General features: G+C 35.0%; 1 long non-coding RNA gene across 1 annotated transcript in view; it reads right to left on the bottom strand.

Moving 5' to 3' along the window:
- Nucleotides 1-13,161: 13,161 nt before the first annotated feature.
- LOC115900000 overlaps nt 13,162-25,133 on the bottom strand; it is a 66,836-nt gene continuing 54,864 nt past the window's right edge. The window contains exons 8-9 of the long non-coding RNA XR_004059668.1: nt 16,031-16,235; nt 13,162-14,246 (exon numbers count right to left, since the gene is read on the bottom strand). This is a non-coding gene — a long non-coding RNA (uncharacterized LOC115900000). The remainder of the gene's footprint in view (nt 14,247-16,030; nt 16,236-25,133) is intronic.

The raw sequence follows: 25,133 nt of genomic DNA, 5'->3' as shown, positions 1-25,133 counted from the left end.
ACTTATATGTGGAATCTAAAGAAGTTTAACTCATAGAAAGATAGAGAAAAATGGTGGTTACCAGGAGCTGGAGAGGGTTAGAGGTTGGAGAGATGTTGGGCAAAGGATACAAAGTTTCAGTTAGATAGAAGGAATTAGTCCAAGAGACCTATTGTACAATATGTGACTATAGTTAATTGCTTGCCTGAAAAATCACTAAGAGTAGATTTTAAGTGTTCTCACCACACACAAAAAAGATAAGTATGTGAGATAATGTATATGTTAATTAGCTTCATCGAACCACTCCCCATGTATATATACATATTTCAAAACATCATGTTGTACATGATAAATATATGGAATCTTAATTTGTCAATTAAGAATTTTTTTTATTTTACCTTCCACCACCATAAAATAGACACAAAATTTACTTTGGCATCAACATTTCCTTGATTTTTTATTATTTTTTTTCAAGGTGGAGTCTTGCTCTATCACCCAGGCTGGAGTGTAGTGAAGATCTTGGTTCACTGCAACCTCTACCTTCCAGGTTCAAGCAGTTCTCCTGCCTCAGCCTCCCAACTAGCTGGGATTAGAGGTGTGTGCCAGCATGCCTGGCTAATTTTTGTATCTTTAGTAGAGACGGGGTTTCACCATGTTGGTCATGCTGGTTTCAAACTCCTGACCTCAAGTGATCCACCCACCTCAGCCTCCCAAAGTATTGGAATTACAGGCATGAGCCACCGCACACAGCCCATTCCCTTGATTTAAAACACAGATGTGAAAGACTAGATCTTCCCACAAAAAAGTATTTTTCAAATATTCTTAGTGACAGGGAAAAATTAAAAGTCCTCAAAATAGCAATGCACCTCAGATATAAGCCCTTCAAGGATAATGACAACCAAATTATCAAATTTAGGATATACCATAAAAAATAACAATAGTTAATGGCAATAATGATTGAGGCATATCTCCTTCAGCTCTACTTAAGTCATCCTCTTAATAGTTCCTACTTTCTTTTTGTGCCAGTGATGACTAAACACTCAAAATTGCACCAGCAGGCAAATCCTTCCTGTTATCTGAAGTGTTTATGTCACTTGATGAACTGTTGTTTACATAAGAAACTGGCATATTCCCATTTCTCATCCCATCTTGTGACACAAGTAATTTGTAAAAAGTGTGCCTTATCCATCTCTTCTTCCATTCTAAAGCTGTTAGACATATTTACGTGGAGTCATAGGTAAACTGCAGTATTAGAAATATGACTAGAAGTTGCTAATCCCTAGGATTTTGTCCTCATCCAATCCCATGAACTGCCATATTTCTGCCCTTGACATTTTATAGTCCTAATGAAAGTGCAAATATCCCTAGCCCTATCCCCTGATTATTTGCTTGCATTTCTACTTGCTAGAAAAGCTTCGGGGTAACTGGAAGCCAAAACCTGGGAGCCCTTTCCAAAGATGCTAACTGAAGGTGATAGAAGAAGAGATACAGGAGAGAATATTCACATTCCTTAAGGTCAAGCTCAATGACTGATTAGTTTAAAAATATTGTTCTCTGAGGGTGGGGCATATCTGCAGGGTTTATTCAAAATTATCCATAGCATTAATAATCCCACAAATCTCTTATTTATCATTGTCAAGGACATCTAAGAATCAGAGTCTAAATATTAGATCTGTCCCCCACCAGCTCCATGATGTTCCCTCCATACTTGCAATGTAAACCACTGTGGACTGTGGAAAGAAGAAAACATACGTAAAGGTGAATTATAAAGTATTCCATAAATGTTGGTACTATTCTGGGGAGATATGATTATCATGGTGATGATGATGGTGATAATGATGGTTGCTATTTGAGTACCAGTTGCCTTCATAACACAGTATATGAAAGGAAAAATATGAGGAAATAGACTAGAGAGAGCCTGAAGTGCAAGAATGTAATTTAATGTAAATGTGATTTTGTTGATCTGACCCAGAATGGGAAGAACCATGGGCACATCCAAAAGGTCTTGTGAAAAATGATTCTCTTCACTTATCTTCCATGCATTAAATATGTTTACAAATAATAGATGCCTATTAATAGATGTCATTTATTGGAATTTTTTACCCTGTACTTAGTACTGCTAAGTATGTTGCATGAATCATCTTATTCTGTTAGTGGGGTCAGAAATTGATATTCTATCATATTAGGTAATAAATACATATTATATAGAAGGAATCAATAAGATTATATAAACTCTCAAAAGTCATGTGATTTTTTAATGGGATTTCATGAAACTGATTAATTCAGGAGAAAAAGAGATACAAGAAAATTGATTTGACCATCTGGACTGATTGGAGTAGGTTGCAGGGAAATGAGTTGATAAAATACTATTGCTGTGTGGATGAACAATAGGAAAGGTTTCAAGGAAATTTATAGGTAATGAACATAATTTACAATTCTAGCAAAGATACAGTACCCACCTCTGGCTATGGAACTCGATTCCCCCAGTATGCAAATACACCCCTGAAATTTGTGCCATTCTTCTGAAAACTTAGCCATTACATTGTACATACTGTCCACTCTCTGATTACCTATGTGTCTAGAGGTGATTTTCAGCAGTTTTTAAGGAATTTACAATTCTGGCACTAACCTAAGACAAAGCCTACATCATCATGTGGGTTCTCTGCTGAGCTTTACAAACTAATTTTTACTATTAGGCTAACCAAACCCAATTGTGCGGGCACAATTGTTACTAAAAGTTATATAATATTTCTTAACTTCAAATCTAAATCTGATTATTCTATCACAATTTGTATTAGTAAGAATGACCTTGAGTAACCATGAGTAAGCCAAGATAAAATCCCCAATGCTGATTTTTCTATTGAGTTTGACAATATGCTTTGGGCTTGTTAATGCAATATTTTAACTAGCATCAAAACCTGGAGTGTTTATTTATAGCATTAGTCTTTTAGTCTCCTCTTCTTCTTTCTTTTTGATAGAAGGACAAGGAGGTAGGCAAATCACTGAAGAGATATAATACTAAATAGGAAAAGTGAATGCCTCTGCAGATTCCTACTTCTTAGAATAAAATGGGAATAATTATCTTTGCACCACTGGGCTAAACTGAATTGCATATTTAAGAATAGCACAAAACTAAGAGATCATGGTTATAGGATGGCTTTCTTTGCTTACTGAAATGATGGATACATTCCTGAGATGACTTATTTTCAGATCCCAGAGGCCACATTTTAACAACATGAGATGTAGAAGATCATACTGGTGAGTTTGAATCCTGGCTCTATCAGGTAGGATTTGTGCTTCCATTTTCCATTCATAAAAAGCGGAGAATAGCAGCCCCCACCTCAAAGGGTTGTCAGAATTAGATGTAAAGTACGAGAACAGTGTCTGGCATATAGTAAACATTATATAAATGTTAGGCAGCAGCAGGAGCATTATTCGTAGTCATAAGCACATCATTTAAGAGACAAAAGAAAACCTCCATGTTATGCCAGCTTCAGCACAAAGGGAGGGGTATTAAATATGATTTCACTATCTCAGTGATTGTGAATTTATTCATTATCATATATAGAGTGCTCATTATGTGCCAAACACTAAAGTATTAAGCAGGGCAGAAAAACTGCCAGTCCTTATAGCATTTTTTTTCTAGAGGGGATGATAGACAACCAACAACTTTATGGTATAAAGTCTTGTAGTGGTGAGAACTATGGAAAAAACTAAAAGGAGGTAGAGAAATGCAAAATGGCCTTTACTCTGTCCCCGTATTCGACTGTTTTTGACAAAAAGGCTTGGTGCGGGCCCTGCTTTCCTCCTGGAAGGAATGCTCGTGCTGACATTCTAAGTAACTGCTTCATTGAAATCCCAACCATTTGGATGCAACAAAAATAATCCAGCATATGAGCACATCCAGATAGACATATGTACACTGGTTTTTTAAAATGTAATGTGTATGTAATTTCCCGAATGGCTGGTTGTCACATCCATCTGGTCTTATTTCCATCGCACTTGAATGCACCACGAGGATATAAACCCTAAAAGCTAGAAAACAGAATTTAAATACCCAAACACATACGAGGTGTGTTTTCAAAAGCAGCAGACCTCAAGTGAACACTGTGGTAACTTCATTAACTTCTCAGCCACAGTTGAGAGTAGCTGAGACTAAGCATAAAGGCCACAGAACATAAAAGACATTCCACTGCAGACCTCATTAAGTGGACTTAAGAGAAGCTTGACAAGCTAATGACAAAAATCTAATTTGGACTTTCTGGATGTAAGAACCCTGAACAAGTCCAAATACACTGAAACTCTGCCATGCATGCTATCTGAAAAGGCAACAACCCTACGTCAATTAGGGCCATGTAGTTCATGAATCAAAGCCCCAGGGATGGATGTGGTCCTCTTCAGCCACACTGAATAGGAAATCATATTCTATGTGTTTTGGGGTTTGGGCTCTGGTCCTATTTAAATTGCACAGATGTTGCAGGTTTCTAAATTAACAGTGGTCCCCAGGGAGGTGTTCATCAGGCTACATATATTGAACAAAGACATGGCTAGATCTAGACACCACATTGTACAGAAAACATTTTTGGCATTATTTTCTCTTTTTCTAGAAGTCCTTTCCTGTTTCTAAATTCATCAGCACCTGTAGAGTCCAGGCCAAGTGAGATTGCATTATTTCCATGTCATATTAAAATTATCTAGTTGCTTCAGGTGTGTTTATTTCACTCCCCAACTACTTGTATATCCCTTGAGTGGAGAAGCACGATAATAATAATAGTAGCAGTACTTGTGTATGCCACACACAAGGGGCAGTACCTTGCAAATAATAATTCTCATATCAATCTTACGATCAACTCAATTTTATAGACATGGAAGCTAACATTCATATAATTGTTCCCAACTCTAATTAGTGGAGAACCAAGGATCTAAACTCAGGCTACCTGACTTCCAAGCCCACATTCATATTCCACTACCTAATGCGAGAAGGAATAAATGCTTGTTGAAGGAATACGTGAATGAATGTGTTTCTTAATATCCATAGAAGTAAAAGACAAATAATTTATTGGCTAATGATTTCATTGTTGCAATAAGCATATAGTAATTATTATAATAATAAGGATAGTTCTTTAGGATCCTTGAAGACATTGTGCCTGCACATTTTATGTTCCTATAGTGCCTTTTCAATAGCTCACATACAGAAGGTATTTGTAAGATAATTGTCAAATCAGTGAAATATATTAATCCAATGGCTTCCTTGGGTCATTTTCTGTTTCCTATACCAAACCCCTTATAAAAAGGAAGAATCTTCTTAAAAAAAAAAATCTGGCTCCATGTGCTAATTTCTTAAGAAATCTCTAGACGTTTTACCACGTTTAGATCTCTGGGCTTCTGTCTGAACATAAGGGAGACCTAAGTTCCTGGTTCCAGCTTTTCTAACTCACCCACTCCATTTTCATACAAGCCCTATTAATAAGAGTGGGAATGAGAATGTTTAACTGTTGTAAGGAAGGCAGTGAGTCAGAGTATCTTAATAAAGGTTTGCTGAGGAGAAACTAATTCTATCCACCTTTTGAAACCTGGACTTCTTAATATACTCATTTCTGTGCCCTATACTTAAATGTAGCATTATTCACTTAAGACATTTTTGTTTGCCAATATTCCATGGAGAAATAGAATTATTAGCTTGTTTTTCCAAACAGTCCGGAAAAAGACTCCAAGTGTATTTTCCTACCTTCATCTTTCCTGTTTTCACTGAAGTAATACCAAGTACATCACTTAACATCTCTGTGTACTTTATAGAAAATGGATGCAATATCACTTGTCCTGTCTTGCTACTGTGAAAATCAAATATGATAATGTGTATAGAATTATTTTTGAGCTATGAAGTGTTGTATAGCTGCTAGAAATCATTAGAAAATAAGAAAGCCAGAAGTGTATGTACTATATACTTTCAGTAAGCCAGGTATTTAATTTTGTCCTTATATAAATGATACATATATGTGTACAAAACACATATATATACACCTGGGACAAAAATAGACTTGTGTAGCTATCTATCTATCTCTATCTAATCTATGGATACACTCACGCTGATTGGAAATTTTAGTGCATAAAGGTTTAAGTAAATTAATGAATGCCAGATTTTAAAACCTTCTCTAATTGCCTCTGTTGGTTTCTAACACAGAGCTACTGTACTTTATGCAGTAATTACAGTTATTATTTACTGAGTGTCAACTTGATGTTAGGCATTGTGTTAAGGCATTTATATACATTATCTAGTTCATTCACAACACCACTATAAATAGGCATTGTTTTCTTTCTTTTCCTGATGGGTAAACTAAGGTCCAAAAGATCTAGGAAAATGTCTCCCAGTCACACTGCTAGCAATGACACAGGTAAAATTTGAATTTAGGTCTGACTGTGTACAAAGCTTTGCTTAGCAATTCAAGTCCCATTTGTCTGAAATTTGCATTAATCCAAGTGTATATTAATCCATGTGCTATATTTTTCAGGGAACAAGTTCAAATGAATTCTGTTCTTTGTGAAATGTTATAGAGTTCCTTAATATCCATAGAATTAAGCCAACCAAAAATATACATCTTTTTCAAAACAGCTTTAAATTTTTTAAAATACCTGCAGGTGGTTTATGGCCCCTGGGCCCAGGTAATACACTGATCGTAAAATATAGGTGATTGACAGTTACAAATGGGGTTAATAGTCATAGTTTTTATTCATGGTAACCACTGTTCACTTTCTTAGCACTTCAAGTGTCCCTACTGTGTGCACACCACTACAACACTACTCAGTGGTAAAGCTGTGGCTGTGGTTAGGCGGAAGGTTAACAAAGAAATAGGAGATTTCCCTCAATGTGCCTACAATCTATCCTTTGAAAGGAAATCAGGATACACCAAGCAGTCAGAGTCAAATTAATTTTAGAATATATTAGCAATACTTAGAAGTAATAAAACTAAATCAAAATTTCTTCAAAGGATTAAGTCCTTCAGCCTTTAACTCAGTCAGACCTGTCTTCCTCACATGCCAATTAGAGTTCAAAGACAAGATTCATTCACTTCATTTACAGATCCGTTGAACCTTGGGCACAAATGATAAATCCTTAATAAGTCAGAGAGATGGCTATATTTATTCTTAAAATTAACTAATTTGCACACTGATGTTGGGTGATTTGCCTAAAGACAATTCATTGAAATGTCTGATAAAATTTCATAGACCCGTTTTTTGATTTGACATCACTAACCTGTTTTCCCATGTGTCAAGAGTCTTATACAAAATAAGTTCGCATCTCCACATGAAGATTAAAACAAAACAAAACAACACTTTACTAAAATGTTTAGATAATCTCACGATAGTAAAAAGTGCCCAGGCATCGTTTTATTTTGAATAGATTGCTGTACTTTTAGGAAGGAATTTTCTTCCTTTGTCTGTGCTGTAAAAGCAGACTTAGGTTTATTTAGCAGTTGCCTTAGTGAACTCAGCAATAAACATACTTGACAAATCAAACTGGCTGGCCGAATCTAGTGTCTCAATTCAACGGTCAGGCAATTTTACGAATGTATGTGCACACACAGTTACATACACACACACTTTGGTTCTGTAACAAAGAACTCTTTTGCACTGTCCATGGAGTATTTACCAAGCTACCTTCAGCCACAGGGAAATGAAACTTTCCAACTTTTCATCTCCAAGGATTAAGGAATTTTACATTAAGCACCTTTGAAAGGCCTAATGCTTTTTAAATGATAATCAAAGGCAAGATAATTCTGAAGGTGACTACAGTATTCTTTTTTCTGAAAGCGTACTATTAAATAATCATAACTGTAATGCACACACATTTTATTTTTAAAATGCTGAAATTAGATTCATTGATTAGACAGCAAATAGCAATAATACATTAAAATTAGTATTGATGTAGAAAATGGTAATCAAATGGCCCAAACAGTTAACACATAATGCCCTTTTTTCTATTTTTGATTTAAGCCATTTCTAGCCCCTTCAGTTTTCCTGGGCCAGTTAACAGTATGTCAACATTTCTGTGCCTAAGATGTAACTAGCTGTGAATCGTTTTCACAAATTTTTTATTTTTAGTATTAGACTCCATTGTAATTCTGCAGGATCTAAACCTGTTTTAGAGAACCCAAATTACACAAAACTTGGGGGATAGAAATTAGCATAATTGAAATAATTCAATTTTTGGTAATTATAATTCTCACTTAAACCTAAATTAAATGTGCCAAACTATAATTATGTTCAAATTTGCATCATGAAAATCACCCCCATTTAGCTCATGGCATCTTAAAATATCTAATAGGGATCTTAAACTCTTAAGGTTGAGTCAAGAGGCCTTATTTTCACAGCCTTTGGGAAGAGGAGACTTATTATGCATTAAGCACAGTTATTTAGCCTCTTGGGAAAGGAAAGATGGGTCCATTATTTCTTCACTATCTGATGTGCAGGATTTGTACTCTAAGCTTCAGATACCTCTAACTTACACTGCCATTAATGAGTTCTGAGTGCCACAGCAGAAAGTAAAGATTAATGCTTTCTTTCAAGAAAAACCTTAAGCAAAGCAGGTCATGCATTAAGACAAAGGTAATGGAAACCAAAGACAAAAAAGGCTGTTAACACTTTAAAACCAGGCACTAGAAAATAAGCACTGTTTTGCTATCCGTTTTTAAATGATTAAAGATTCAAAACAACCTGAAGGCAACGAGAATTCACCTTTCAGTCCTGTGAATTGCTCACTGATTCTTAAGATTCCTAGGATCAAACCTTTATTATTATTTTTGGGGGGTGCAAAAGGAAAACATCCATAAAATATTACTCAGATAAGCTGCCTGTTTAACTAACCTTTCTATTATTTGATTTGATTAAATTAACCAGCTGATGTGATTAAGCTTGCAAGATGGCTTATTCGTCTTCATCTTTGGCATGGTAGGTGGATATAATCTTCAAATATATTGATCAAGAAATAGATGTGTCTGGATGTACAGGGCTGGCATATTGTCAAAGCACATGATGAGTTTCCCACAAAAAAAACACATGAATATATCTCTAGTTGAGTAAAATATTCACATTAATACCAGAATAAGGCAGAAGAACCCTGGCTGACATCCCATCTGTTCTTATGAATTAAATTTAGAAATCATATGTAATATAGACATTTCTGTCTGAATATCATGAAACCCTGACACATCCAGGCTTTCATTAGAAAGCTCCACGATGTGACTTGAATAACAATCTGTCTTACCTAATTAGTATTTTCAGTTTAGCATATTCACTTCCAGACATATTGCTGTTTGCACATGGTAATTTGGGTAAACAGATACCATCCACAGCTGCATCAATTAACACTGCTAATCAAAACTGAATTCAGGTAATTAGGCACATTTATGCAAAAAAAATGTGTAATTTTGCAAAAAAGCGAGATTTTTCAATAATATGTCAATAAGTAAAAATCTCCTTTTGCTTGTGAAGATAAAGAGTGAGACAAGAGAAATCATCATGGATATATACATCATGCAGACAGAGTAAAATTCCTAAATTAAATCTCAGTCTTTAATTGGCCTGTATTTTCAGAAATTGGATCATATTTTTTATAAATGTTTTCCTCAATGTTTCCACATAGTAAAGTTGATTCACATCTGCCTAAGGGTTTAATCATCGAGCAGGACTCAAATGGTTAATGAATTCTTAAGTATTTATATAATTAGAAAGGATGTTGGTCAAACTTGTTCTTCCATCTTGTCTAGCATCTCTTAGGAAAGATTCTCTCAGTACGTCTCATTTTATTACACACTTTAATTTTCTCTGCTACAACACACTTTCATTTGTAATTAGAATTACAATAGCAATTTATTTTCCTGCAAATATTCTTCAACTTCTCTGATTCTACACAATGCCCTTTAGTTGTTTTTTCATTCATTTTCAAAATGAAGACTCTACGTTGTTTTTCCTCTCTCTCTCCAAACATAAACCAAACTGATCATTTTGATTAAATATTTTAATCAGTTCAGAAAAACTAGTTTCATTGTTGTGAAGTAATAAGTGGCTAACTAGTGACTAACAAGTTCTGGCTAAGGGGAGATTTATGAGCATAAGTTAAAGCTAAAGTAAAGAAATCTGGATCATTTAAAAAAGCATCTGAAGTAGATATAAGAATAACCTAGGATGGAGATTATTTGTGTATAATATACACACTGACAAATTTCTACTTATTTTTCCTCCTTCAGACTTCGAAGCTTAGGTTTATTTCTTAGTGTAAACACCAGGCCTTTACAATGAAGTACTGGGTTCAGTGTCCCTACTTTTATCTTAATGGTAATAGTCACTTTCAATCCAAGTTAACAAACACTTCCTCACTATCTAACACATATCAGGGTCTCTTCTAGGCCCTGCGGATAAATATAGAGATGGATTTAGACCGACCACACTTCTCTGTGTCAACTTCAGCGAGTTTACAAACCAAAAGAATCAACAATGAGAAGGTTGATGAAATCACCAAGTGAAAATTAATCTGTCAATCCCAAATTTTTGGAACCTCCTGGTCTAATTTTGTAGAAGTTTACTTTTTGCATGACTCAAGTTAATTCTTTTATTCTCATAAGAAAAGGAGAAAAAATTTTTTTCAATTATTTTGCATGATTTTTTTCTCACATTGCAGCAATACTGTACTTCTATATTTATTTTTTGATATTTATCAAAAATATTTTTTCTATGTATTTCTTTAAATGCATTTGTCATAAATAATTGGGCAATTCCTGACAGCTAGACATCTAACAGACTTATACTCAGTTTCAAGAGCAGGAATTATAAAATATAGAGACATTTATCAACAGGTTGTCAAACTGCTCACACCAAAGAAACCATATGAGGTAGGACAGATGCCTCTGACTTTAAGATTCTGTTAAACATAATTATTTATGAATCTTAAAAGAAAGATAGGTAAGCACAAGCATTTTAAAGACAATTTTTTACAGAGCCTGATGATTGGTTTTCAATGAACTAAACTATTAATATCTGGGGAAGAAAACGTCTTTTCTCTATGAAAGAAGCCCACTGAGTAATGTTCATTGCATGGGTGACCCAGTGTGTTGTTACTCAAAGCACTGTAAACCCCTTCTTCTCTTACTTCCTCTAGAGTGAATTGGTACAGAATTAATTATCTCATCATAGTTTCTGAGTTTTAGTAAATTCCTTTTTCTGCAGAAACGGTTTAAATTCGTCTTGCAAGAATCCTGTTCTCACAGTCTCCAAGTTTTAGCAAAGTGGAATGCCATGATTATCCCAAAGACATCTTTGGGGAAGGAAAGGCTTCAGCAGCTTCCAAACCAGGCCGTGCCACTGACTAGCTATCTGACTTCAGGTAAAACCTTCGCCAGTCTGAGTCTGAGTTTCTTGTTTACACAACATGGCTCATAGGCTCACCTCACCGGATTGAGGGGAGTACCTGAAACATAGTAGGTGCTTAATAAAGTCTTGCTAAAACTGAATAAAGGTTAGTCAATGATGGCTCCAGAAATGCTAATGCTGAAGGCATTTGAGTTAAAAGTATCTTTTTACGAAGTCCTCTGATTCCAAAGTAATGCATAGAGATAGTATGATAATTTTAATACAAATAGCATAAATTGTATCAAATAGGCTACAGACCACGAGGCTATATTAGGTCACCTTCCAACTCATTTGAAAACTAGTCCTAGAAAACTAATCTTCCTAATTAAGTTGGAAAGTTAACACTGGGACACTTATTGTTTCTAGAGCATTTTTTATGATTTTATTAAACAAATTACAAGAGGTAATTCCATTGACCATTATTAACCAAATAATTTTGTTTTAGAATTATCATCTGTTAAAGAGGATAATCTTGAAAAATTTATATGTGACTACTTTTTAACTATGAATAATTTTTTTTAAAAAGCTTTGGAAATCCTTGAGTCTGCCACTTGCCATCTCTCCTTAGTCCAGCAGAATAAAATCGCTTATAGTACATCTACTCTAAATTTCAATAAAATTAAACTAAATTGCTGACTCATAAACAATGCACAACAAAGAAAACAACAGCATTGGTCACTTTTTAAAACCATCTGCTTTTAAAACAGAAACACTCCAGCTAAAATATGCAGTCTATAAAATATCAAATGGATTAATCTTGGCTTATTCATAGCAAAGAATGTTATTTCACAACTGTAAGAGAAAACGTCAGGGCTGGGACTGGGTGGATTAGGTGGAAACCAATCTTGATAGAAAACAAAGGCAACATAAAGAAATAAAATGTCTTCGAAGCACACTGAAGCAAAATAAATTATTGGATCTGGGATTTAGCAAAGTATAATCTTATTTTCCTTTGCTCTTTCACTAATACTTTTTTTCTACACTGAGACAATATGAATTTCACCTTCCAAACCCATGATTTTCTTTAATAAAGAGACTGCTAATAATTAATGACAATGTAGAGAAGGATGTTATCTGTAGTTCAGCACATTAGCTTTTTGTGCTTCAGAGAATGTTGTATTTATAACAAATTTTAATAATGAAGATTATTTTCATTTAGTTCTGTTAAGAGGTAAAATAAGATTAAATTAGAGAAGATAATTAAATTACGTCTGAAGAATTAATATTGCTTATTTTAGAGATATAATTTAGTGGTCATGTTTATCTTTTAGTTAAAATTATCTTTAACAAGAAAATAAGTATTATCATGAACAATTGAATCTTTTAAAGTTTGACAATGGAATGTACCGAAGCTAAAGTTGATAATCTATACTTTATCAGACAAGGTACAGAACAACATATTTGTTTACAATTTATGGTTGAACACTTGTCCCACAATTAAGAATTAGGAAATTATCCTTACAGCAAACAGATCTTAGTTAAACATATTATTAATCTATGCTTCAATGTATTATCCAACTCTCTGGAGGATGCTGGAGTGACTTTGCCAGCTGAATAATCTCAGTCACTCTATCACAAGTTTTTCATTTTCGACTTTCTTCACAGGCTTGGAGTAGGAGCCTATCTTTCAGAAGGATGTTAAAAGAATACATGAAAAGCTTGTGCAAAAATAAAATAGCACCTCAGGCTTCTTAATTTTTACACTATAATGCCTTGGACTTTTCTACCTTGACAGATTCAGAGTGAATTCTTTGATGAAAAGAGAGAAATAAATTACATATGGAAGGAAAAGAACCTTTATTATCATTTTAATAGTTCACAGACACATAAAAGGAAGATGCATTCACTATGTGATGGGACCTAAAACTAAAAATATTCACTGACTTAGAACTAAACAAATTAATATGATATGAAAAATGGAACCAGTTTTTGAAGCAATGTGAATACACAACTTTTCACCAAGGCTCAGAAAATTTAACAAAGAAAAATAAAACTAAACCATTAAATGGCATTGCATCTAATTAGTTAGCTTCTCCTATAGCATTTTGAACTTAATGAAAACACTGAATATATTCAGAAACTATCAGAGATCATGGAGAGTGAAATTCCAGACATCAGACATAATCAACTTCTAGAAATTGCTTCATAAGCAACTGCACCAAAAAGCACGCATTTTCAGGAGACATCTTGTAGATTTAACATGGATATGATATGCAATTTCAGTGGTTGGCACTGAACTAGAATAGAGATGTCATTGTTATTTATTCCTAACCCCTTCAGGACATCCCTAGGTTGTTTTTCTATTGGGACCATGCATTTTCAGTGTGCATAGATTGGCTTCACACTCCCTGCTTTTGTTGGGATGGTGGTTTTGATGTTTTGAACGCAGGCAGTAGTGCTCGGGACTCTTTCTATATGTTCCCAATTATCTGTAATGTTATTCTATATTCTCTGCCACCAGAATGCTTTTGCGAGAGCTATGGTCCCTCTAAAGCAGCATACCAATCAGAAGTGCAAAGATGAAAATTAAAATAGGAAGATTTTCTTCTTATTATTTGAATGACACACGACCTGCTCTATGTTTGCATTTAAATTGAGCAGGATAATTCAGCTCTGGCTTTTAATTTCAGAAGGGTTAATCACCCTAACAAAGGTCAATCAAACTTTAATCTTCAATAAAATTGCTACAACGCCAATCACCTGCAGGACATTTATTATATTCCCATTTCCATGCGAAAGAATGCATTGCTTTCATTATGTATCACTAATCTTCTAACTCTTTACATTAGCACATTTTACCAAAAAACATTAATTCCTTTGAAACTCTGATGAGAGTTCATTTCTACACATCTCTGGAGATAATCCTGTTAAAAAAAAAAAAAAACTAAAACCGGGACATCAGCTGTGAACCACTTTCTGGGCACTATCTAATCCTCATAGACCTTCAATACTCCAACAGAGTTCTGACAATACCAAATCTCAATTACACAAAATATTATGGTGTTTAGGTTAAAATAACAATATATGATTTTAGGCACTTAATCCTCCCTATTGTCTGTGATTGTGCCATTCATCTACTTATTTCTATTCACAATGTTTACTGCATACAAAACTTATTGATTTGGAGGAAGCAAATGTTAACCACCTTTGAATAACAGAGGAAATACTTAAATTCATTAATTCATTCACTTGATAAATACCTACTGAATGCCTATTATGTGCCAGACATTGGGCTAGGGTGGGGACTCAAAGTTAAGGAAACAAAAGACAAACAAAAAGATAGTTATTATAAGAATAACACTCTTCTGTAAAAATTGTGTCCAGAATATAATAAAATAATGATTTAAATCTCCACTTTCAGTTTTTCTTACCGATGTCATTAAATTTCGGTTAAGTCAATTTCCACCAAATCTGTTAAGTCAAATTTCCACCAAAATTTTGATAAACAGTGTTTAAAATTATCTGGACACTCAAAGGCTTTAAAATTCATAATCCCATAAAATGATTCATTTTTTATTTGAGAACATAAAATGTGACCGCAAATTTTAAAATGAATATATTGATAACGTCTAGTCTCCCATCATTAGAAATAAAACCATGAGAAAGTTTCAATGAGCTTATTAAAATATACATGCTGTGCAAAATTTGTTTCCAAAATGTTATTTCATGACGTTTAAAAACTGCTATTAACACAAAAGACAATAGTAATGGGCAAAAGACAAATTATTGCATTTTGCCATGATATAGTGACCCAGATGACCGTGGAAGGAAAGAACCTTAATATATGTCCCCAATTATATTGCAAATCGATTGCCTAGATATTGTAACGGTGGTGTGACACAGCATAAATAACCCAAACTTGCCTTCTGCATATTTTTTGAGACCTCTTCTTCCCTCTCTGTACTTAGATTAAGTGCACAGCCACATACACAGAGGTGCATGCCGTTCCTCATCAATATTCACACTCATTAATTAGCAATACAGGAAGACTGTCGTTTGGGAAACTCCTCAAATCTTGAATATTCAATCAAGCAAAGCAAATTACAGTAAAAAGAAAATACACGTAAATAGTCTGACAAGACTGGCCCTGGAGAACAGCACATAATTTCAAGAGATAGTCATCTTCATAAATGTTGTTTCAAAAAGCCCCAATTACATTGTGCGACTTAAGTCAAGACCTTAGCTTTCCTTTGAGCATGTCTTGAAACTAAAATAGAACTTCTACATATTCTATAACTACACTTTGCTTTTTCTCCTTTCCTAGAATTAGGTTGACACAATAGAATAAAGCAGAGCAACGGCTTTTACATTGTCGAGCAAAATAAATCCAATGCTATACAATATAAATGTCCCACTGATATTTGTTACCAAATACTTATTCTGAAAACCAATAAAGATTAGCTAGACCCAACAGGGAAAATATTGCTTTATATTCCATTTTCATCATCAAAATCTGTTTAGTTATATTATGAATTTACAGATTTAGGGGAAAAAAAAAAGCTTTCAGAGAATATGTTATAAATGCCCGAAAAGCATATGGATCTTTTTCTGAATCATTTCGGTCAAGAAACAAAAAAAGAACCCATGAACCATCAAACAAAAATCTTAATAAGAAAATCTAGGATGTGGAATTATGAAAGAAACATACCTTTGGCCGAACAAGTTTGCAATTTCTCATCTTGCCTACACAGCTCTGTCGTTCCACCTTGATCAAAAGTCGACTCCGTGTCCCTTGTGATCTCTGTGACAATGCCATCATATCATTGGCAAATTTTTCGATTAAACTTTGCAGATGTAGTAGCAACTTTGTTAATTATGACATTAGCCAGCCGGCGGGGACGATCAGTCACCCACTGCAAGGAAAGCCAGACAAAGAGACATCTAATCATTGCAACCAGAGCAGATAAATTTTGTTTCTTTCTCATACGTGTCACAGATTCTATTCCTTCTGACCCTCTCCTCAGCCATCGACTGTCACATTTAGATTCCGAGAGCTTCCAGTTTTCCTTTATCCCTGCCTTAGATCTGAAACTCCTGGTTATCAGGAAGACACACGTCACCAGCTGTCTCGGAGCAGGAAAGCAATCAGGTGAATACTACTTATTATCTTGCATTGCTTTCTGAGGAGTGACAAGATTGATTTGGAACCAAGAATACATTCAGATCTCAGACAGTAGTTCCTAGGGTTTTGAGTTCAGACAGTAGGGTATGTGCTAAGTTGCAACAGGGAGGACTTCAATCCCAATGTTAAGGCTACAGGATATTAGAAATTTAAGGAAAGTTTTAGGAAATTGATCACAGCTCCTTTTTCAGATGCCCTTGTATTAATATTTTCTTCTCTACCTCTGTGCTATGTTGGTGATGCCTATGAGTCAGCTGTTACCCAGCACAGCCAGCTTTACAACAAGGTAGCCCAAGTCAACCTGTGGAATCAGTATTCTGACATTATGAAATTATCTCCATATATCCCTTTTCCGTGAAGACGAGTACTCTATAAATCCAATTCCTGAAACTTATCTTTGCTAAAAGTTCAAATTATATTTTTATGTAAAAACGTTCGAAAACTAATTCAGGCATGTCAGCTAAAAATAACATACAAATTTAAGCTGGGGGAAGATATCACATTTTAATGCAAATTTTCCCTTCAAAAAGTGTGTATCTATTGATTGATCAATATACACAACACATGCATAATGAATTTACTGAAATCTCAATATATATTAGGTAATGCATAGAAGCATTCCCACAAAATGATATAACAATATTTTTCAGAGCGAAGCATCCAATGGAGCAGCAAAAGGCTTGATCTACATGGTAAGCTGTTACCTTGATGCGATTTTTACTAAAGAATTACCACCAACATGTTTGCGTATCAACAAAATAAAAAGGTTGCACAGCAGAATTTGAAAGAGAATTCTATATCATAAAGTAATAAAGTTATATTTATCAATAAATTAGTAGGTCTTTCTGGGATGGAGAAATTTAGGGAAAAGTTAAAATGTGATTCTGAAGTTGATTTTACCTAAGAAGTGTGTATATTTGGCTGCTGAACACAACCCAAAATGTTTTATCTCTATCTGTGAAAACTGCAGTTGTGGTACACTATATTAATAATTCATGATACGTATCCTAAATTACATTTTATTTTTACATGAGAACATTCCTGCCATGGAGGGCCCAAAATCTCTGTTTAGCTTAAAGTGCTGCAAAGATAAACTGATAAATGTATTTAGATGCAACCTAAGATATATACAATGAGGATGAGATGATTTAGGGATTCCTAAAACTACAGAGCAAGATACTTTCATCCTCGGAAGACAAAAAGGTTTCTGAAGTCCCACCAAAACAGGCATGGGAGGGAGAAAATACGATTTCAGAAATTCTTAGAAATTATATATCTATATCTATATGGATATAGATATCTTTCTGAGAGTAAGATACTCTTTATCCTCTGTGTCTTGGGCTGATAGTAAAAAATGAGTCAGATTCCATAAAAGCAAAAGAACAAAGAAATCAGAAATATCAGTACAAGAATGTGTTGTGGCACAATGTCAAGGACAAAGACTCTGTGATATGACTTTCAGTGATGCCCTATTTGGAAATAAGCTGTTTCTGTCCCATCCATTATCATAGCCTTGGCAACTGCTGTACAGCCTGGCACATAGCAGTTTCTGAAGAAATACATGTCGATGAAGAATAAATACTTACCTTGCATATATCATCCTCCTCAGCCCACTCACTTACTTTTAAAATTAAATGATGCAAAAATCAACTCTTTAGGCTTTATATGGATTACCCATATATTAATCGCATATATATTCAAAATTATATCTTTAAAATACTGAAAAGACTTTATTCTTAAAGAGTTCAAAGTAGACATTTCTCTTAAGATTTTAAAACAAGCATTAATAATGTTCACTCTATTTGTTCCTATGAAAATGACTTCGACTCAGAGAGTTAGAATGAGTCAGAAAGATCTTTACTCTTTGAGTGGAAGAGGGGACATTTTCCTAGGAAATTCCCAGAGAATAAAATAATGCTATGTATACAATATTTTTTCATTGCAATAGTATTTATAAGAGAGAATGGAAACAATGTCTCCAAAGAAGGAAATCAAGATGTAATTTTGGCAATTAATCATAGGCAGTCATTATATGGTAATATGAAAGACGGATAAAACCAAGTTTTTATGACTATACTGAATTTAAAAAGCAGAATACAAAGTGTACATATATTGATTACTGAGTATACCTGAAGAAAGACTGGATGGAGAAGTGTTAACATAGAAAATATGTTTTGTAGAATTAGAAAGTATTTTCTTCTTTTACAAAAGTTTGCTTTCTTGCCATTCTAATTGTTAATCTCGAAATGTAGAATAAAAGACTCCATCTGTAAGATGGGAACAACAGTACTAATTGTAATACTTACCTGATAGGTTCTTAATATTAAACCAGATAATGTACATAAAACTCTGCATATTTTCTGACCTACAGGAAACACTAATTATATATCTTGGTTATTATTTTTTATTATAACCATCATGAAATAATTAATTCTGACATATTTGTGCTATACCTTTTTATTTTCTGTGAAATATTACCAAAACTTCACTGCATTAAATGAGATATTCTGAAACAGGAAAACTCAGTATTCAAAACCTAAAAGACCAAACACAGAAATATGGTCTAGATAGTAAAATTGATTTATAAAACAATAACAGCAATAATAATAACCAATAGATACAGAGGACTTCAGTTAAAATTATAATTTCTATAAGACCTACCTGACTTATAATTTTACTAGACCTGTAGATCGTACAGTTTTGCCATTTTATGGCTGCTTATGGCATACCTACAAAGAGGCAGAACTGCTGAAAACAGAGATTAAAATAAGAGAAATTGACCTGGAGAAATTGGCATTGCCTTGAAGAAACTCAGCACTCTTACTTTTCTCGGCACTCTTACTTTTATTTTCTAATGCGGCACTTGCTGATTTCTGCTCCCTGTGGCCACAAAGTCCGACTCAGAGCAGTCACCTAAGGTTGTTTTTTCTCTAGGGCATGCAAGCACCACAGGTTCCATTCTGATTGTTGCCATTCTAACGACAATGGGTTGTTGAAGGTATAAATACAACGTACAGGTGTGGAATGTTTTTTTAAAGGTTGAAGCAGTTGGTGAGAACAAAGCAATCTAGATTTGGAAACATTCTCCATAGAGAAGAGTGCATTCTGGATCCACACGGACCCACTAAGCCCTCCTCTCTCTGCTACAGACGCTTTTATTTTTGTGCCCCACCAACTGTCTTCCATTGGTCCTTGTAACAGCCCTTCCTATTCCTCTTACCACTTCAATACGTTTAATTAAGCCTCATATGTATATTAGTTTTATTTCTGCCTTCCAGCCTGCTAGATGTAGAAGCAATACCTGAAACTCCCCTTCTCTGCCATGCCTTAGTCACAAGAGTCAGACATCATGCTTCCAGGTCATTCCTAGCTCCTTGCTTACTAGCTCGGGGACTTTGGACAAGTTGCTAAACCTTATTAAGAATCTGTTAAACAACAACATCTCATGTCTCATGGTGCTATCATGAAGACTGTGACTAACACATGCCATCTGCTGAGCACATGGTAGGTATCCAATAAATGCACTCTCATTGCCAAAGTAGCAACAGAATCACCAAGAAACAGTACAGTGTAGCAAACAAGAGCAAGGGATCCAAAGACAAGCTTCTTGGGTGAATTCATATCCTAGCTTTCTCACTTAAATCAGTAATAACAACAACAATAATAGTAATAAATATCTTCCTCTAGATTTTTAAGAATTAAATGTATACTTATAAATTACTTACCACATAGTAAATACTATTTTCAATTATTATTATACCCTGCCTCCTGTGGTTATTTTTCCCCACTGCTAGCCCAGTTTTAGTAAAAATAAATCAGGACTTCGAATGTGAAGACCTGGACATATATATAGTCACATATGCTTGATAATACATGGATAAGGATCATAGTTGCAGCATTATTTATGATAGCAAAAGACTGAGACTAATCTAAAAATTCACCAACGGTAACTGGTTAAATAAAGTATGTTATATTCATACTGTGGAATGCCATGGAGCCATTAAAATGAATAAAGTATAAGTAGGAGTACTGATAGGAAATTATTTCTATGATACATTTTAAGAAAAAGAAGAAAGGTGCAGAACAATGTGTATTGTATATTACAGTGGTCCCCAACATTTTTGGCACCAGGGGCCAGTTCCAAAGATGATAATTTTTCCATGGACCGGAAGTGGGGTGGGGGATGGTTTCAGGATGATTCAAGTGCATTACATTTATTGTGCACTTTATATCTATTATTAATACATCACAATATATAATGAAATAATTATACAACTCCCTAAAATGTAGAATCAGTGGGAGCCCTGAGTTTGTTTTCCTGCAACTAGACAGTCCCATCTGAGGGTGATGGGGACAGTGACAGATCATCAGGCATTAGATTCTCATAAGGAGTGTGCAACCCAGATCCCTCACATGCACAGTTCACAACAGGGTTCACACTCCTATGAGAATCCAATGCTGCCACTGATGTGACAGGAGGCGAAGCTCAGGTTGTAATGTGAGTGATTGTGAGTGGCTGTAAATACAGATGAAGCTTCTCTCACTTGCAGACCAGACGCTTCCTGCTGTGCAGGCTGGTTCCCAATAGGCCACAGACCTGTACTCTGGTTCGTGGCCAGGGGATTAGGGACCCCTGGTATATTATCCTTTTGTTTAACAAGGATTTTGCATATACTGTTTATTTATGAGGATGTTTCATAACTCATTATGAGGTATTTAGAGGATATTTCTGAAAAATATACAAGGAGCTGCTCATGATAGTTGTGTCAGTAGGGAAACTTGGGTCTGGGGACAGAAGAGGTGAAGCAACTACTCTTTACAGTATATCTTTTGATGTTGTATGAATTTATGTTATATATGTAGCTCTCGTTTTAAACCAGGAACAAATGTAATAACTTTTTTAAAAAGTCATTATTCCTACTTGAATATGCAATCAATCTATCCTAGTTCATTTATAGAAATTCTTCCATTTCCTGTACTCGTGGCCATGATCCACCAGCTAATGTCTACCTAGTTGATCAGCAGTACACACGGCATTGTTTTTCTGCACCATAAAATGACCTCACTACCTTTTGCTTCCAATTCACATTTCAATGCGATTTTCAAAACTATTTGCTGACTGACTTGATTTTTGTCACCCAATAAACGTCAAAATGTTGGTATTCCTGCATCTCCTTTCTCAAAGGATGACTTCTTTTAAAAGGATTTAATTTAGCACACAAGAGACAAACCACATTTCTATGTTCTGTACAATTCTAAAGCCATTTCAAGTAAAGAGTCCTTTCCCCATGTTACCAATGTACAAATATTTGTCCTCAGAAGGGCAGCTCACATTCAAGGCATCCTTTAGATGCCAGTTGAATGTCCAGGGCTAAGGGCCTCTAATGGGGCTTAAGATGCCACACGGCATATAATACATAATAAATTATGATCTGATAGCCTGAACACATGATATGAGCTTAAAACAAGGCTTTACTTCTCTTTTCAAATACACAAATTGGAGAACACATTGCTCATTACAAATATTATCTAAACAAATTTCAATTGACACCTTCATAGGAATCTTTCAAGTGTCATAGTTTCTTCCTATTTCAAACAAATAGTCTGTCTTACTTTTAAAAAGTTCAGCTCCCAGTCACAGACTCTACCTTGGGCACACCTGATGCTAGTCATCGGAATGCTTGTATTTACAAGGGGGTGGTGATCCTAGGTAACAATTGTCTTGTCTGTAAAACAGCATAAAACTCAGGAGGTAGATGATAGTTAAACAGGTTAGTTGACATATTAGACAAAATGGCTAACACTTGGAATCACCTGATAATGGGTGTTATCCACAGCAGCAGCAGTGTCATTGTCAGCATCGTTATTTTAGACACCATTAGGTGGCCTATCGCAGCTCTAGGGTATGAACAGTTGCTGACCCTCTCTACTGGTTCAGTTTTCTTTTCCAGAGCAAATGTTATCCATGAAGTGAACATAGGTCTATACGGCAATTGGTAAGACTTATCCTGTATACCAGGCCTTCTCAAACTTTAATGGTTATGTATATCACCTGAAGATCTTGCTAAAATGAAGATTTTGATTCAGTAGGTCCAGGATGGAGCCCAACATTCTACATTTCTGCTAAGCTCAAAAATGCTGCAGCTGCTGGTGGTGGTTGTATAATACTAAGGTTATATTCCACCACAGATGTTACCGAAAGAATGACATACTTTGTAAAGAACACAATGGATATCAGTCATATAGTTATGTGAATTTTTTTTTTTTTGAGACGGAGTCTCACTCTGTGGCCCAGGCTGGAGCGCAGTGGCGCGATCTCGGCTGACTGCAAGCTCCACCTCTCCTGGGTTCACGCCATTTTCCCACCTCAGCCTACCGAGTAGCTGGGACTACAGGTGCCCACCACCGTGCCTGGCTAATTTTTTGTATTTTTAGTAGAGACGGGGGTTTCACCATGCTAGCCAGGATGGTCTTGATCTCCTGACCTTGTGATCTGCCCGCCTCGACCTCCCAAAGTGCTGAGATTACAGTGAGTCACTGCGCCCAGCCAGTTACGTGAATTCTCATCTTCTCTTTCTCATGCTTACCTTGCTGAACAGTACTTAAATATTTCTCAGTCATGAGATAAGATGCAAGTGTGCAATAGTAGTACAATTAGAATTTCCTCCCTATGCTAACTTCTGGTGGATACAGAGGCAATAAAAAAAAATTATATCATTCTTTTTAATCGTTGTTTTAATTCACATGTAATAACCACTATGGAGTACAGTGTGATGTTTTAATACATGTATACATTGTATAATAATCAAATTAGTATTTAGCATATCTATCACCTCATACCTCTGTCATTTCTTTGAGGTGATAACATTCAAAATCCTCTCTTCTAGCTATTTTGAAATATACAATACAAGGTTGTTAACCAAACAGAACACTTGAACTTATTCCTCCTATCTAACTCTAATTTCATCCCCATTGACTAATCTCTCCCTATTCCCCACGTATCATTCTTAATAAAAACAATGACCACATTTACAAAGGTGTTTTTAAATGAAAGGCAAAGATTTTAATCTTCAGATATTTTAAAAGAGTGATAATTATTATTTCCTTTCTTGTCATAACACAAGTATAGAGTCATAATTTATTCACTCTGCTTGACCCAACAACAAAATAAGGTATTAACAAAATCCTTTTTCTGTGAACTGTATGCTTTGTTTGTGCAACTAAATGCTCGTGTCTCTTTCTTATATGACTACCTCAAACTAAATGGTTCAATCAGTAAGAACATTTTACCTTCAGGAAGCTGATACAGCCTAGCTTGAAACAATTCTGGAAGCACTTACTAAGCTTCCATTATTATTTGCCTATTGCTGTGAGCTAATGCCCTTGATTTTCTGGAGGATAACTCACGAAAAAAATAATCAAATTTGGATATGGTAAAATAATCCTCTAAATTCTAAACCCAATAATCCACGCAAAAGCTTATTAGAGGCTATATGATCTCACTCAATGTTCTGTTTTTCAGGCTTTTTTGACTGAAATCTATGGTAAGAAAATATTTACCATACAACCAAGCAGTGCACACACACTTGAAATATATTTGATAAAATATATTCATGAAATAATACCCTTACTAACATGAAATGCATTCATATTTCTCATCTTTTTATTACTTTTTTAACCTAGGTTATGATCTACTAAGTTGATTTCATGACCCACTAATGAGTTGTTCAAACTTCTGAGTTTAAAAGTAACACAGCCTTGGGCAGTTTCTGGAACCCAAGGTTGAGTCTCTGAAATTTTATAGGTATGGGAGATGGTCAAGAAGTGAGGCCACATGTGACCATAAAGCAAAAGGCATGATTAGAGAGCATAAGGGCATTTAATGGCAGTTCATAGCTAGAAACCGTATCCCAACCCACACAGCCTATATGTTTTCTCTCCTAGTGTTTCTGAAGAGTAGTGTAAGAGGATCACTTTTCACATTTAGGAAGAATCATGGAGGTAAATTTACTCACCCAGTTTCTATTAGGAAGTAATAAGAAAGCAAGTTAAGAATGAATATAGGTCAGAATTGATGAATACAAGGAAGTGTGCATGGAGCAACTTAGCATCTTTTAAATGAGTTCTCATATAGTAACATACACTTACCTGGGAGTTATATCAATGGAGCAAATGGACATGTTTTAACAAAGTTGGAACTTTTAGGGACTTATAAATCACAAGAAAGCATGGAAATAAAATGGTGTGTGTTGATCCACTTTATGCAAAAGAGGCCAGATCATAACTTTCACAAGTTCAAGTAGCACAAAATCATCATAGACTAAGAGTGTAGACGTTTTCATTTCGCTTTAATAGAAGAAACACAGCAATCAAGTATGTGAGATAAGAAACTAAAACAAATAAAATCAGGAAACCTAAATCAAATGCTCACTGAAACCAACTGTTTCCTTGGCTGGTTTCTAGATACTTTCTTTCAAAATGAAGTGTTAACTGGGAAAATAAATAAATAAAGTCACATCTCAGTTTGTGGCGAGATAGACAAACTGAATATTGGGGGGTAAAATGATTTTCAGGGGGTTTCAGAGAGGCTCTGCCTAAAGAAGAATTGAGTAACCTTTCACATTTCCTT

This window comes from Rhinopithecus roxellana, chromosome 10 (genome assembly GCF_007565055.1).
Source record: "Rhinopithecus roxellana isolate Shanxi Qingling chromosome 10, ASM756505v1, whole genome shotgun sequence".
Classification (NCBI taxonomy): Eukaryota; Metazoa; Chordata; class Mammalia; order Primates; family Cercopithecidae; genus Rhinopithecus; species Rhinopithecus roxellana.
This window is presented reverse-complemented; position numbering and strand designations above follow the sequence as displayed.